Here is a 16,133-nt window from a genome sequence, read left to right on the forward strand (position 1 = left end):
TTTAATGAAAAATATCAAAAGGCAAATTAATCCTTGCTAAATGAGAGCTTGGGAAAGAACCAATTAGAGAATAAGAAATAAATCATGTAGGACTGAAATGTAGGCTGCTAGACCATTGTATTGTTTTTAACGTATGCATTCACTTGTCTGTTCGGGGATTGCTGTCCTACTCTATTTCTTAATTATTTTTTTCTAAAAACAAACTCCAAAATGAAGTGTGAAAACTTATGAAACCATATATCAAGAGCCGATTTGGATCCCAGCCGTACTCCACACCGTGTATGATTAAAAAAGAAAAAAATGTTATTCCTATAATTAAATTCTGAGCGTTCCAACACTTGCGCCAATGCTTTGATTCAAAATGTAAAGACTAGCAATGACCTCTAGCGTTGTGGTTTAAGTACTGCAATATGGTGTTGCTAGCAATAACCCCTGAAACAGCCAGGTAATTCTAGACTGTATTATTCAACTTATGTGGTACAACACAGAAGAAGCTCTTTTAAAGAAGAAAAAATGCTTTATCTATTAACTAAAGATAATAGTAGCAGAAATACTCTCACCATTTTCCTAAAAAATTAGTAAAAAGTAATGGAATACTGTTTGGATTGATAACTTGTGTTGCTGACCGCCAGGCGGGGGAAGTTTCTGTACTCTTCTTTGCACCTGGTTCAGGAACAAGGATTATGTATCAGATGGGATGTCACTCCAGCTGGCTCATATGTCCAGAACAGGTAGGACAGTGGGTGCAGGAGAAAGTGAATTAAATCCCAACAAGAAGAGCAAATGAGAGGCTATAATATTTCATACTATTGCTGGATATGCCTCCTTTGGACCATTTGTGGAAAAAAGACAGAGCAGTGTTGCTTTCTAAGATGACCTTCATGCAAGGATAAGGCTATTACTGGCCCCTACAGAAGCAAATGTCCTTGTTGCATATTGGTTGTATCAGCCATGAGCATGAACAGAACAAGCTTAGATGCACAAATGTGATTTTAAAAAGACAGTACTAGGACCTAAATCAGTTGCCCATTTGGGCTTGAGGAGGCCAATGGTATCCTGGGGTTCATTCAGAAGAGTGTGGCCAGCAGGTCGAGGGAGGTTATCCTCCCTCTCTACTCTGCCCTGGTGAGGCCACATCTGGAATATTGTGTCCAGTTCTGGGCTCCCCAGTTCAAGAAAGACAGGGAACTACTGGAGAGAGTCCAGCGGAGGGCTACGAGGATGATGAGGGGACTGGAGCATCTCTTGTATGAGGAAAGGCTGAGAGCGCTGGGGCTGTTTAGCCTGGAGAAGACTGAGAGGGGATCCATCAATGCTTATAAATATCTAAAGGGCGGATGTCAAGAGGAGGGGGGCAGACTCCTGTCAGTGGTGCCCAGTGACAGGACAAGGGGCAACAGGCACAAACTGGAACACAGGAATCTCAATATGAGGAAAAAACTTTTTTACTCTGAGGGTGACCGAGCACTGGCACAGGCTGCCCAGAGAGGTTGTGGAGTCTCCTTCTCTGGAGATACTCAAAATCTGCCTGGACACGATCCTGTGCAACATGCTCTAGGTGATCCTGCTTGAGCAGGGGGGTTGGACTAGATGATCTCCAGAGGTTCCTTCTAACCCCTTCCAATCTGTGGATCTGTGAACACCACAGAATTCTTGGCCCAACTCATAGCTCAGACTTTGCTTTTAGATTTCCTGTGCAATTATTTAACAAGTGGGATCAATTTATTTCTACTAAATATTAAAAAAAATAATCTACAGCGTCAGTGAAATATGAAAAAGTTTCTTCAGGGACAAATCACCACAGCCGGTTGGTTAAAAAGATCATATGGAATCTGCTGTGAAATCCTTGCGTGGCTTATCTGAGGATGCATAAGTACTTCACAAATGTAGTTGAACTTAAATCACAAAATTATCTTAACAGGTTTTTCCAGGGCTTGCTCTAGTCACCAAGAACCAAAGAATGTAACACTTCTGTGCTTAATTCCACTTTTGGATCTGGCTTGCTCTCATTTGCTCCCCACTTTTTTCTTCTCAACATTTCTTTCTTTCTGTAAAATGACAATGTTAAGCACATCGCTGAACTATTCCTTACATCTGAAAGAGTCTTCATGTGCTATTTAGCTCTTTCATTTTATTGCTTTCTATGTCAATGTGAATATTTTTTTTCCGGAGTACACCTGTGCAATACTCTAGCCAATCTTCACCTGCAATTTGAGATGATTTTTATCGCAGACTTTCAGAAATGTAATCCTGTAATTAGAGGGAAAGTCACCATAAACCCCCTCATCACATGTTTGACTTTGCTAGCCCTAAATTGCTTGCAGCACTGCCGGTGCCATAGCTGCAGCAGCACAAAGCTCAGGTCAAGTTACCCAATTTTAAATTTCCCCTTCGCTGGTTTTGCAGCCTTGGCTGAGCCATGTGAAGTTTCAGCTGTGCTGTCACTGATAAAAGAGACAGTTGCGTAAAGCAAGTTCCGCTCCACTTCTACGATCTGAAATCCCGTATAGAGCATTAGCAGTGTGTTTCAATTCTAAGATTAGCACTCTGAAGTAAAATCACAAAACACTCTGATTCACGCTACAATGTACCTCACAAAATAGTAAGCAGTGCAATGATCTTAGGGGTGTGTGGAAAGCAAAGGCTTTTTGAGATAGTAGTCTGGAGTATTTCTGAATTAAAGATAATTGAAGGAAACGCTTTAATTTCTATATGTCTCTGGAGAGCATAATGCAAAAGCAAGCTTAAGCAATCTCAGATTTTAAAAAGCATTTGGGCCAGACATTTGGGATTTCTCTTCTGCATCCTAAGCGAACTCCAAAGTTGAGTTAGTGCTTAGAGAAATATTAAACAAAAATCTTTATGACAGTTTCTCCAACTGTCTTCCAAACATAATCTCTTATAACTAAGCTGGAAAAAACAATTTATCCTACAGATAAATCTAGATTAACTAATTCTTAGAATCATAGAATAGTTTAGGTTGGAAAAGACCTTTAAGATCATCAAGTCCAACCATTAACCCAGCACTGCCAAGCCCACCACTAAGCCACGTCCCTAAGTACCACATCTACACGTCTTTTAAATACCTCCAGGGATGGTGACTCAGCCACTTCCCTGGGCAGCTGTTCCAATGATTGACATCCCTTCTGGTGAAGGATTTTTTCCTAATATCCAATCTAAACCTCCCCTGGTGCAACCTGAGGCCATTTCCTCTTGTCCTATCGCTCCTTACTTGAGAGAAGAGACCAACACCCCCCCTGGCCACAACCTCCTTTCAGGGAGTTGTAGAGAGTGATCAGGTCTCCCCTCAGCCTCCTTTTCTCCAGGCTAAACAACCCCAGTTCCCTCAGCCACTCCTCATAACACTTGTGCTCTGGACCCTTCCCCAGCTTCGTTGCCCTTGTCTGGACACGCTCCAGCCCCTCAATGTCTGTCTTGTAGTGAGGGGCCCAACACTGAACCCAGCACTCGAGGTGCGGCCTCACCAGTGCTGAGTCCAGGGGGACGATCACTTCCCTCGTCCTGCTGGCCACACTGTTTCTGATACAAGCCAGGATGCTGTTGGCCTTCTTGGCCACCTGGGCACACTGCTGGCTCATATTCAGCCAGCTATTGACCAACACCCCCAGGTCCTTTTTTTCCAGGCAGCTTTCCAGCCTGAAAGTTACCAGACACTCACATAATTTCAGTAAGTCCAGGTAACTTGGGGTTGTACCCTATGGTCCACTAAAGTTAATATTAATAAAAATGAGAAAATCAGGGAAACTTCCAACAACTGAAAGAGAACTAATGTTGGGGCAATGTTCAAAAAGGGCAAATAGGTAAAATTGCTTAATCTATAGCTCGATGTGACGCCTGTATCATACTATCTCTAACTTGCTTATTTCCGTAGAAGAGAGTAATTTGTCATTAGTATATGTTAGTTTCCATTTTGGTGTCCTTCATACACTGGAGTATAAATATACTAAATGCAATCATTTCAGAAATGCATTACAGAAAGACATTAATTTAAGAACTTTGGATATTCTTAACTTCAAAATAGCCTATCAAAATCTCCATCACTTTAAATGGCTCCCAGTCTACACTGTTTTGAACAATCTATATGTACTTTTAAAATGCATAGGGAACATAAATGATGCAAATCAAACCAGCAGTCATCTGAGCTGCTGTATTGGAAAGCACAAGTGCACAGCAAATTCCACAGCTGCAAAGCCCTGAAAGAGGATTCTACCAGCACCCACGCCTGATCTTATCAATGAATATAAAAAAGCTCCTAATAATGAGTAATGAATGTAAATGCACTCAAAATAGTCAGATTTCTCTTTTTTTTTTTAAAAAAAAGGATTTAAAAATCTAGTTTAAATTAGTCTACTCCTACAGTATCTTTTAAAATAACGTAACTGGGTACTTAGAACGTTTGATAGGTGTACTCTCTTCTGGAGATGCAAAGAATCATCATTTCAGTTTACTTAGCTCATGTGGGAAAATAACAGAAGATTGGTGAGGAGGATTGCAAACATGCTCAAGTGACTTGCAGCTGGGGTGTAGAAAAACATATATCATACTAATTGTTGTTTAGCTTTGTCTATTGGGCAAGTAAAACATCTGTGTTTAGACAACATAGGCCTGCGATAGACTCAGGCACCCTATCGAACACGCTTGAGATTCCTGCCCTGCTGTGGGAAAGATCAGAGCAGAGTGGTAAACTACGCCTGCGTGAATCCTTGAAATAAATACAGGTGAAAACAGCAGCCTTGGTGATCCTCTAGCATGGACCGAGCTCCGCGGCGCCTGTCTCCCCGTTTGTGTGCCTCTGCCCGGGTGCTGCTTCAGGGATCCCCCAGTTGGCGAGGTAACGAAAATAAATTTACTCTTTGCATTTCATCTGTGGTTTTGTGGTTGTTCCTGCGTCCTGCCTGTGCCGGCTCACACATTTGATGTAGTTGGCAGGATCCAGGAATAGCCATGCCACGCCTGGCAAAAAAGTCGGGGACTGGGGAGGCCACGATGGTGACTCCTTGTATTCCAGGATGGCCCAGTACTGAGCACTGGACCCCTGAGGCCACTTTCTCGGCTACATGGGCTCCGTGGGAAGCATGGCCTGAAATAGATGACGGGACGGTGGTTACCCGCCAAACAATTGAAACAGCTACACACAGACTGCCATGGAAAGCAGCATCAGATTCTTCTCGCAAGTTAGTGGGGACATTGAGATGGTTGTTACCAGTCTTAGAGCTCTTGACTGTGAATTTGTTGCATTGCAGAGTAAAATGAGAGAATTGGAAGAGGAAATCAGGACTTTACAGGATGCAAAGGCGATCATGCAGGAAGTGATTACTACTCAAGCAGAGTGGTGCCATGGGCCGCAAGATACTGTAGAATGGCTGATAGCGTGCATTGCTAATAAAAGGGGAGGAGGAGTGAGCTAGCGGCTGTGTGGTGCTTAGTTACCAGCTGGGGTTAAACCACGACAGTCATTTTTGGTGCCCAATGAGGGGCATGAAGAGTTCAAGATGAGAACAGATTTGATTGGAATGTGCTAGATCAAATTTATAGTTGTTATTGCTGTTTAGCTGTAAATGGCAGGCTTCTGTGCTTGCCATGGGGCTGGCTTGCCTTACTGTATGTTAGAGTCTAGTGCTCCTTAGTGGCTGCTTTTTGCTTTTGCTGCTTCCTGTGCTGCTGTACTGCTGATCATCTCACTGTGCTGTGCCTGGGAAGATTTTGGTAACAGCAAATGCTCATGCATTGATTATGGGATTTAATCCAGACAGGGCAGCAGTAACAAGAAATATCAAAATGCAGCTTTTGAGAGAAGCGCTTGCCTCACTAAAAGTTTTGATTATACCGGTAGTTCAAAATGCTACAGGTAATGTAGGTGCCCTAGCAAATACCTTGAAGGAAATTGGGGCTGTAACTCCAGGACCACCTGTGTGGGTGGTGAATAAAGGAAAGCCAACAAAACCAAAAGGAGTTACATCATGGGTGACAAGGAAACAAATGTGGAATGATCTTGTACAAGTTGGTGTCCCACAATCAGAAATAAATGGGATTACAACATCAGAAATGTTTTGCCGATGGCAAAAGTTAGCACCTATGCAAAAAAGCTGACCACCCCTGGCCCCACCACCAACTTCGCACCCACCCTCCACCCCTACCTGCCATCTCAAGGCACTACCTGGCAAATGCCACAACAGTAGAAATGCAGGTTTGGCAGGTCCCCCAAAATTGCTGCCACTGTAGCCTCTTATTGTGAGGGGGACTGATGCCCCTACGTTCCTTTAACTATAAAGTGGTGGTCTGGGGGCATTTTACATGTGTTAGCTCTGGTGTGTACTGGAGCTGAGGTTACTGTATCACATAGTAATATTAATAACAAAGACGACACATCACAGATCTGTGGATTGGGGATAAATCTGACCCCTGTGTAGGAAATGCCACGCCATTTACCACGACAGTGTTACCTGCCCCAGTTAAAGAATATATCTTGGGTATTGATGTGTTGGCAGGATGAACAGTTGAAACTTTAAATGGTCACTTCTGCTTTGAGACTCAGCAAGTGGGATTTGCTATTCGATCTATAACCATCTTGCATGGATTCCCAAAGTGTGATCCTGTTGTGCTGTCTGTGTCTACCAAGGTGGTAACTGTAAAACAGTATTGTATTCCTGGGAGGGAGGAGGAAATTACTCAAACCATTCAGGCACTTCAACAAGGGGGAATCGTTAAGGAAAACATGACTGCTTTTAATAATCCTATTTGGCCTTTTTGAAAACCAGATGGCACTTGGAAAATGACTGTGGATTATAGAGAATTGAATAAAGTCACTCTACCCGGGAGTTCCGGTACCAGACATGGTTATTCTTATAGTAAAAATCAGCAAAAATTTACAACCCTGGAAGGTAGCGATAGATCTTGCTAATGCTTTCTTTTCAATAGCCATTACATATTTATAAAGCATGTGCACATAATTGCACTATTTGTACGCAACTACATTTAATGGCATTATATAGTCCATGGGGAAAGATAAAGTAGGGCCAATGGGCCTTGAATATCTGGCAGGTCGATTACATGGGCCCCCTGCTCCTGTCGATGGCATAGCGATATGTATTCACTGCAGTGGATACAGTGTGAGGACAATTTTCTGCTAAACTCACCAAATATGCTAATCGACATAGTACAATTGAAACATTGGAATAAGTCATTCATCAATATGGACCTCCTCACCACATACAAAGTGACCAAGGAACACACTTTAGTGGACATAATGTCCAAGATTGGGCTCAAGAGCTAGAGATAGATTGGATATTCCACATTGCCTACCATCCCCATGCTAATGGCTTGATTGAAAGGATGAATGGGGTGTTGAAGGAACAATTAAAAAAGCTAACCAGTACTAAAACTTCACAACATTGGAGTTCACATCTTACTAAAGCAGGTTTTTTTTTAAACAGTCAGAATATTCATAATCAAACTCCTTATGATCGTATTACAACACCTCCAGTACAAAACATGGTGAGGATTGACATTCTTCCAGATGGTGTCTCTCCCAAAATATTAACTACAGGGGAAATTGAATTGTTTACACTTTTTGGGACCATGACCAATATTAGTTTAGATGTAAAGATTCACATAATAACCCCTGAGAATGCCATACGGTTCTGTAACCCAACTTCTCTTCTTATTTTACATCCTCTATTGATATCAGATTCTTGAGTTCTTCTATTTCAGGTATCTTTGATGAGACCTGTGCCTTATCTAGAGGAGACAGCATTGAAACAGCATTACTGGTGTTACGAGCCCTACATTGAATTGAATTCAATCTGAAAAAGCACAAGCCATAGCTCCTCAATCTGTGTGGGCAATTACCCCACATCAGATTTTCAAACCCAGAGTGTTATTAGCTGAAGGAGCTGGAGAAACGGTGTATGTATTACTGGAAGGAGATGATACTCCTGTTTTCCTCCCTTATCACAGGGTGGCTCATTGTGCTTTGTAGTCTTGTACTGCAAGCAGGTGCCCTGGATACAGTTACGTGAGAACAACATGTAAATACTTGGATCTGGTTGGCCTCAATTGTAACTAACTCATCTTGCCTTTGGTATTGAGTGAAGATTAACAGCTGCAGATGTTTTGACAATGTGTTTCACTGGTGTGCCAACCCCAGTAGCTGTATGACAGAATTATACTATGCTAAGTGCTTTTGATATTAATGTTCCTCACTGCTATTTTTTCTGAGCAGGTAACAGCTGTATGCCAAGGAACGTTACAAAATTGATTGGCGGTGGACTATCTCCTTCTTTGACACCATAAACGCTGCTCTGATTTTGAAGGCACGTGTTGCTTCAACATAATTGATGAATCAGCCAGCGTAGACATTCAACATCTCCAGGACTTAATGTATCAAATGAAACAATCTACTTCTGGTGCCTGGCTGGCTGAGTGGTTTAACTCCCTGACAGGATGAGTGGGACACCTGATTCAAAGCATTGTTGTAGAGATATGTTTATTCCTTTTTCTATATGTGTTTATTACGTGCCTCTGTAAATCACCCTACCCTACACCCCACAAGTCCAAATGGACACTTCCAGCTTTGCGAGCAGAAGTGATCTCTTGAGCGGGGCAGGGGGGGTGGAATGTGGGAAAATAACAGAAGATTGGCGAGGATTGCAAACGTGCTCAAGTGACTTGCAGCTGGGGTGTAGAAAAACATATCATACTAATTGTTGTTTAGCTTTGTCTATTGGGCAAGTAAAACATCTGTGTTTAGACAACATAGGCCTGCGATAGACTCAGGCACCCTATCGAACACGCTTGAGATTCCTGCCCTGCTGTGGGAAAGATCAGAGCAGAGTGGTAAACTACGCCTGCGTGAATCCTTGAAATAAATACAGGTGAAAACAGCAGCCTTGGTGATCCTCTAGCATGGACTGAGCTCCGCGGCGCCTGTCTCCCCGTTTGTGTGCCTCTGCCCAGGTGCTGCTTCGGGGATCCCCCGGTTGGCGAGGTAACGAAAATAAATTTACTCTTTGCATTTCATCTGTGGTTTTGTGGTTGTTCCTGCGTCCTGCCTGTGCTGGCTCACACAGCTCATGATTTCAGTTTATTCAGTTAATTGAGGTCAATGACTAATTCTTTGAATTGAGACTCTGGGAGCTGGAAAAAAATGACGATCTTGTTTCTATTTCATTCAGGAATAAAAATGAAACAAAAAGGACTGAATGCTATAAATTACTAACAAAGGACAAAAAGTTAATTCAATATGTTAATAGATGATATTTTCATTTAACCATTCATCTTCATGTAAGCACAAAGTGGGTTTTATATATTTGGTTTAAGGCTCTTAGTAGTTTCTTTAACTACAATTAATAAAATATATTAAATGAAGAGTTTCTGCATCTTGAATTTCCAGTTTGTGTTGATGGAAAGCTTGTGGAGGAAAGGGGAATTTATGTTCTTATTTTGAAAGGCAATTAGTCCTTATTAACAAAATTTAAAAAAACCCCAAATGTCTCAATTAGCGACTTAGATTAAATATAATCATACTTTTCTAGCCTTAAAAAAATAGACTGCAGATTAAAATCTAAATATAGAAGGAGCGGACATAGTCTGGAAGCATCTGAGTCTGTCTCACTGGCGTGCCTGATGAGGTACGTTTGCAGGCTGGCTGCTGTGATGTTGGCTGGCTTCTGGGCTGGGGTTTCAGCTGGAGACGCCCAAAATCCCTGTTCCTGGAACAATACTGCCATGTGCATCTGGCTTCCTGTACTGTTCCAGGGGTTATAGTGAGAGGCAAGGTTCCCTGCTGGGCTAATGGAAGAGCTGAAGCCTTGCAGGTGTGCCTGCACCCCTTGGTTTATAAATTCTGTCTTTGGGGTTACCAAACCAGGAGAGTGACTGATGCAAATCATGGAAGGATCAGAGTATGTTATCTGTGAACAGAAAGACCATTAGGTATTTAGAATGTTATTTGGCAAATGGGACAGTATATCCTGTGCTGTAAGTGTAAAAAGAAAAATCAAATCAGGTTTCTAGCAATGTAGGCCAAAGTAATTCCTGGTATAACTTTTGCAACCAAAATAACTGCTTACGTAATTAATTTGATTGTTAGCAGGAATGAGACTTACCATTTAAAACTATGAATGTATATATGAACATGACTTAAATGCTTTAATATAAAAAACCAAAGCTGCTACACAATAAAAAAATGGGAAGTCTATTCTCAGTAACATTAAATATTCAGTAATGCTAATACAGCAATACCTTTCTATAAATGTAGTATTACTGTTGTTCCATGTAGTCTTCAGTTTATTATTTGTTTGTCCTTGTTGCTTTGAGTATCACCCGTGTGTTGTGGAGAGGTGGTGATGTGGGAAGGTCTGGTTGCTACATTACACAAATGGGGGTCTCAAATCAAAATGCGCAGCAGGGGATTTTTATAGGATTTTTCAGGCTGCCTGTTTTCCCTTGAGAGCTTCTGTTCTTAACCATTTCTGAGGGTATGTCCATTTGGACTATTTTATCTGAGGTTTAAATGTCCTTTGCATATTTCTGCCCAGGACCAAGAACTGATCTCATGACCTAGATGTTAAATTGAAGCTAACTATCCCCTTCATGCAAGGCGCTCGGGCAATAAACAAGAAAAATCACTTATGAATTCAAAACTTGTGTAGTCAGAATTACTGAAACATATTGGGAAGCCACACAACGTTAAAATCACTGGTTAGGAATGATCCATAAAAGGGTCAGAGGGAGTGGCGCGCTTTGAAAAATGGCATCAGCTGCTCCTGAGTCATTGACCATTCAAAAACAAATTACTGAGAGCTTATGGACCAGTCAGTGCTCTGGAAAAGAGGCAAGAGATGAGCTAGTACTTGGTGCTTGCTATGGACTGTCAGGCTACATTAAAGGGTAAATGAAGTTCTCGAAGTATCTCTCCTTAACATGCAGGAGAACTTGTGTTCTTGGAGAGTGGTGTTCACTTTGTATATTCCAGATCAGAACAGTAATACATACTTTATGCTTTAAAAAATTACTATTTTTTAAAGTGATTACACTGTTTAGTTTGAGGAAAATTAATTAAACTGAAAATGAACACTCGTTCAAGATTACTTTACAAGATGCCACAAAGCCCCAACAGAGAAGGAAAGAACTTAGGCTTAAAACATCAGCCTGACCTAGCAAGGGAGTGAATGCAGTTGTTTCCAATATTAAAAAAAAAAAGAAAAAAAGACAAGACAAAAATGAAGGGAAGTTGATGAACATAGCAACTGTAGGGGAAGCAGAAGTACACAGGGAGAGTTTATGGCAAGTAGAGCTAAAGAAAATAGGAAGATGTGGTTTTTCAAGTACATTTGGAACTAAATAAATACTGACAGTATTGGTCCATTACTGGCACAGCACTTACAATCGTACAGAAAGACTGATATCCTACTTCTCTGTTCGATACTGAAATAATTTTTCTGACCTAGTGTTATCAGTTTAAGAGGTGTGCTTGATGGTGAAGTATTAGAGATGAACTATGGGAATAAACTCTTCAGGCAGAACTCAGGGGGCTTAGTTTATTTGGTGCCATGGAGAAAACTAAGAGGTGTTAACGAACCACCTGTGAACAAACATCTCCAGAGAGAAACACATAAATTAAACAGCTGACAGTGAAACTGCCCAGTTGAGGTAATAATATGCTAATTAGCCACTGTAGTCCTTGAAAGTTTAGATTCACACTTGATGTCTTTCCTAAAACACATTGTAAATCAAAGAGGAGTTTTCACAGTCTTGTCCCATTTGCTTTCAGAAGAAAGTGGAGCGCTCAGACTAGCTCCCATTTCCTAACCTTCTTTTGGAATTAACTCAGTAATTTTTTATTTTTTCTTCATCTAAAGTATTATCTCTCAAAAACCATTCTTGACTTCAAGAAATCCACCACCTCCAGTGGCTGAACCAGGTTTTTGTCACGATATCTCATTCTGGTGCTGTGGGACTGCACCCCTTATCCATGACGGTGCCCCTGCCTGCCTTGCTGCCAGCCTTGGCTCCCAGCTTGCCTTCCCTTGCAGAGCAGTCTGTTCTTTTTGCTCCCTGACTACAGCTGCATAAATATGCAGTTTGAGAGACACACGTTCTTTGATACACCAAATTTAACACCCAAAATTAAAACCATACAGTGAAAAACTCCTTCAACCTTCTTGTCTATTTTACAGAACGTGAAAAAAACATGCAGGTGAATCCTAAAAAGTACACTGAAAGAATAATAACTTACATTAGGTACCACACTTTGAAAATGTGAAGAATTATCAGCAACCCTGATTTAATGCTTTCTTTTCTTATATCCTGGAGCAAAATAATCTTCATAAAATACTGCTTTTCCAGGATAGAAGTGCTAGATACAATTTTACATTTTTATTTTTGTTCAGACAGGCTCACAAAAACCCCTGTAATTAGTTGCTTGGCATGAAGTGGCTCTGGATCACTTTGAGAGGAAGCAACATAATGAAATGTTACAAGAACAAGCGAGACCAACCTGCTCTGCTGGCAGCGCTTTGCTTACTCCCCAGTTCCTGCTTCAGTCCTGCCTGAGCTGCTTCTCAGATCAACAGTTGTCCCACACGTGCTGTAAAAAAAATGAACAGTGCTTAATTGCCTGGAGCCTCATTTTATGCGATTGCTGAGACCTTGAGTGGCAGAGGTGCTTTGCCAGAGAACTACAAACCCCGTCAACACTGCAGCTTCAATGTTTGAACAGTTGCTGCTGCTTCTCTTGCTGATCTCTCAGCTCCTCAAACTGCAAGAGGTCACTCTCAGTACTATCTCCACAAGACAAGTTTAAGTTAGACTCACTGGTGCTTCAGGCTTACTAAACCTCAGTTGTTTTTTTACCTCTGGTTTACCTGTTTATAGCAGGTATGGCACTTGTTTTGTGAAGTTCTAGCTCGATGTCATTCCCTGCTCACTAAAGGTTAATCATTCACATCACACTCAAAGAATTTATGAAGATGACCATTTTAGGAGATGCAAAAAAGCAGAAGTTGACGTCTGTAGAACTAAACCAACATTTAACTTTGACATATCAGTGTTATATTACACAAAGCTGCCTTGAATTGCTTTGTTAGAAACTTGTATACATTTCCCATTACATTATGTCTGTCCATCCGAGTACAAACGTCTCCTCAGCTCCATTCACTGTTGTAGTCTGAAGTGCCAAAGATGTCTTTCGGAACGTGGGTAATTAGGACACATTTCCCAACAAGCTGCAAAATTGGACAGCACTTGTTTATCGGGTGCCACAAGGTGGCAACTGGGGGTAGCAAAGCTGCGTTTAATTTCAAAACCCACGGCAGCGGCGTTTTCCAAGAACAAATACCTGTCTGGACAGGCTGTGATCATTCAACATTGTCTTCAACATGACAGATTGACAGGAAACTCTTCAACGCAGCAGAAGTAGCTACTGAGAGTTTACTGTGAAAACCATAAGCCTGGTCCAGCTTGCGAGAAGTGGTAGACTTACAAGCTGACGAACTAGAAGTAAGAAAAAAATAAATAGGTGAAGTGCTGTGCATATGAGGTTTAAACAGGCCTAAGAGGAAACTTTAGGTAAGGGGAAGAAAATGCTTTATATAATGAACCTGTTTTACTCAACCCATCTGTCCTGCAGGCTGAAAACAAGACGCTTGTGCTCCCTTTTACCTTCCTCTTCTGATGTGTTTGCTTCGTATTCCGGCTGCAATACTGTGCTTTTAATTTCTTATATTCCATGACCTGCTGCCTAGGGTGTACGTTACAGGAAAAGGAGAGGTCATGGTGAGGCAGCACAGAAAGTATGACCCTGCTGTACGCTGCGGTGAAGGGGCCTTTGCTGCAGGATGTCTGTAACTCCAGCATCGTGACCCCCACCTGCCGTTCTGAGTGACAAAGGCCGCTTCCTCGCACTCCTCTCCAATCTGATTTATGTGCCTACATCGTCATCTCAAGGAAAAGTTCAGCCTCTAAAGAAGCCTATAATAAAAAAGAAAGCGACTGCGTAAGCTTCACTTTCATTTTCTCAGAACAGGAGTAAGAGTCCGGTTCCTGCCCTACAGCTTACGGTCTGCTTTGTGTCAAAAGCTCTGCGAGTCCCCACAGGGGCCCGTCCTTCCCCGCAGCCCTAGCAGGGAAGCAGCGAGAGGAGCCCGGCCTGGGCGGTGAGTACACCCGGCGCCTCTCCCCTGCCGAGGGAGCGAGGAATTCAACGCTTGCGACATGGGAAGAGGGCTGCTGCCGGCCTGCTTGCCCAAAGCCTAGGCGGCCTGCGGCCCCGAGCCGGGGGAGCCTCGGAACGGGGATCCCAGGGGCGGGGCCGGGCCGGTTAACTGCCGCCGGCCACGAACGCCACCCGCACCGCGCTTCGACGGGCTCCGGGGTCTCCCGGGGTGAGCGCGAGGGCGCGACTTCCGCCTCCCCCAAACCCGCGCACCGCCGCCGCCACTTCCGCCCCGCGGTTCCTCCTCCGGGCCGCCCTCTCCCGGCATGCACTCGCGCCGGAAGCGGCTGACGACAATAACAAACATCGGTGGCGGCGGCGGCTGCGCCAGGACTCCCCGTCCCCGCGCTCCCCAGCCCGCCCCACCGGCCCCGCGCCGCCTTTTCCGCCCGCCAGCCCGCTGCCTCTCCCCGCTCGGGCGCGGTGACCGCCGAGGTGGTGCCGCCCCCCGCGAAGCCGCTGGGCCCGGCCGCGCCGTGGGGGGGTGTGGGGCGCCGCCACCGCCGCAGGATGCGCGGCGCTGCCGCGGGACCCTCGGGTGAGTGGCGCCGGGTGAGGGGCGGGCTCCCCCCACCGCCCCGCTCCTCGCCTCGGCACCTCCCAACCGGGGGAAGGGCGGGGATCCCGTTACCGGGAGGGCGGCCTTGGCGAGGGGCGGCGGTCCCGGCTCTGGACGCAGGGCTACACCCGTGGAGCGGGCGACAAAGAGCTGGGAGGCGGGGGAGGGGGGGGGGGCGGCGGTCGGGATCCCGCTTCTGGCTCCGTTCCCGGGGTGACGGGGTGACCGCCGCGCAGCCGTGGGGGGGGGGGGCGGCGGCTCCCAGCTCGCAGGGGTGAGCTGCGGTGGCGGGGCAGCGCCGGGCGGCCGGGGTGCTCCCTCCCTGCCCGGGGCTCCGCTGCCAGGGCGAGGGATGCACGGCGAAGTTACTACAAGGAATGACTCAGCCTGGCCGCGCCTCCGTGCTCGCTGCCGGCAGCGGTCGGATAAGCGCCGTGCAGAAGCGTTGTGTTTACAAGCGTTGCTCTGCCTTTCCCTCGGTTGTTTACTTGTTTCTGTTTCCGAGGAAGCATGTGTCGTGTGCTGGATTTTCCCATCGGTTTCTCGTTATTGCTTTCGTGTATGCTTTGAGGCCGGTCTGTTGATCCGTGCTGGCGTTTCCTTCTCAGTGCCCCCCAGAGTTCTGGCTGACAGTGATCCAGAGGCAGACATGCTAATGTGAGTCCTGGGAAAATGAAATTAACTGACCTTTGTGACACCCGTGTTTCTTCCTTAACTTCATTTACAGATGAGAAAAAAAAAATCGTGCTATAACCGGAGATACTTGGAACCAACCCAGAAATTTTAGTTTTGTCCTCTTATAGTCATAGCTTTTCTTATTGTGTCATTTGTATTTTGTCTGAAGTAATTAAGTGGTGTGTTCTGTCCACGAGCCATTCCCCGTGGCTTGTATTTAAAGCTTTCACCTTTATTTCTTTATGGGAGAAAATGAGGAGATTGAGTATTTTTTCCTGCCACTCACATAAACGTGTTAGACTTCTGAAGTTATTTGGCTGCCTTCATGGTAAAAGTACCTCAGCAGTGCTGGAGAAAATAATGAGGAAGAACATGCTTCTTACAGTTGGGAAGTTCGTACCGCTGGGAAGTACTGTGAGGAATACTAGACACCATAAATACTTCATAACAATGAAGAAAACTTATGCGCTATTATGGTATATTTAAGTTGTGAACTTTAAGAATGTTTAATACCTAGTACCTAGGGAAATTTTTAGAAGATGAAGTGCAGGAACAAAGGACTTTATGTTCAAACACTAGATAACAGTAAACTTTAGTGCCAAGAAGCAAATATTAACAAGAAAGACATTAGATGTTTAAACATCATTAAGTTTAGTTTAAATG

General features: G+C 44.0%; 1 protein-coding gene and 1 long non-coding RNA gene across 5 annotated transcripts in view; one reads left to right on the forward strand and one right to left on the reverse strand.

Annotated features, from left to right (window-relative positions):
- Nucleotides 1-9,297: 9,297 nt before the first annotated feature.
- On the reverse strand, nucleotides 9,298-14,511 carry LOC129202078 (uncharacterized). 3 transcript variants are annotated; one of them, XR_008575616.1, is made up of 5 exons: nucleotides 14,081-14,511; nucleotides 13,623-13,992; nucleotides 13,361-13,515; nucleotides 12,521-12,610; nucleotides 9,298-9,932 (listed from the first exon to the last, which is right to left on the reverse strand). It is a non-coding gene; the product is annotated as an uncharacterized LOC129202078 (long non-coding RNA). The 3 variants fall into 3 exon arrangements; XR_008575617.1 differs by having other exon boundaries at nucleotides 13,623-13,762; nucleotides 13,891-14,511; XR_008575615.1 differs by having other exon boundaries at nucleotides 13,623-14,511.
- The window catches only part of RB1CC1 (RB1 inducible coiled-coil 1), a 78,558-nt gene continuing 76,928 nt past the window's right edge, over nucleotides 14,504-16,133 (forward strand). For both annotated transcript variants that reach the window (XM_054814112.1, XM_054814113.1), the window contains exon 1: nucleotides 14,504-14,774. The gene's annotated coding sequence lies outside the window, so the exon portion shown is untranslated. The remainder of the gene's footprint in view (nucleotides 14,775-16,133) is intronic.

This window comes from Grus americana, chromosome 2 (assembly GCF_028858705.1).
Source record: "Grus americana isolate bGruAme1 chromosome 2, bGruAme1.mat, whole genome shotgun sequence".
Taxonomy (NCBI): domain Eukaryota; kingdom Metazoa; phylum Chordata; class Aves; order Gruiformes; family Gruidae; genus Grus; species Grus americana.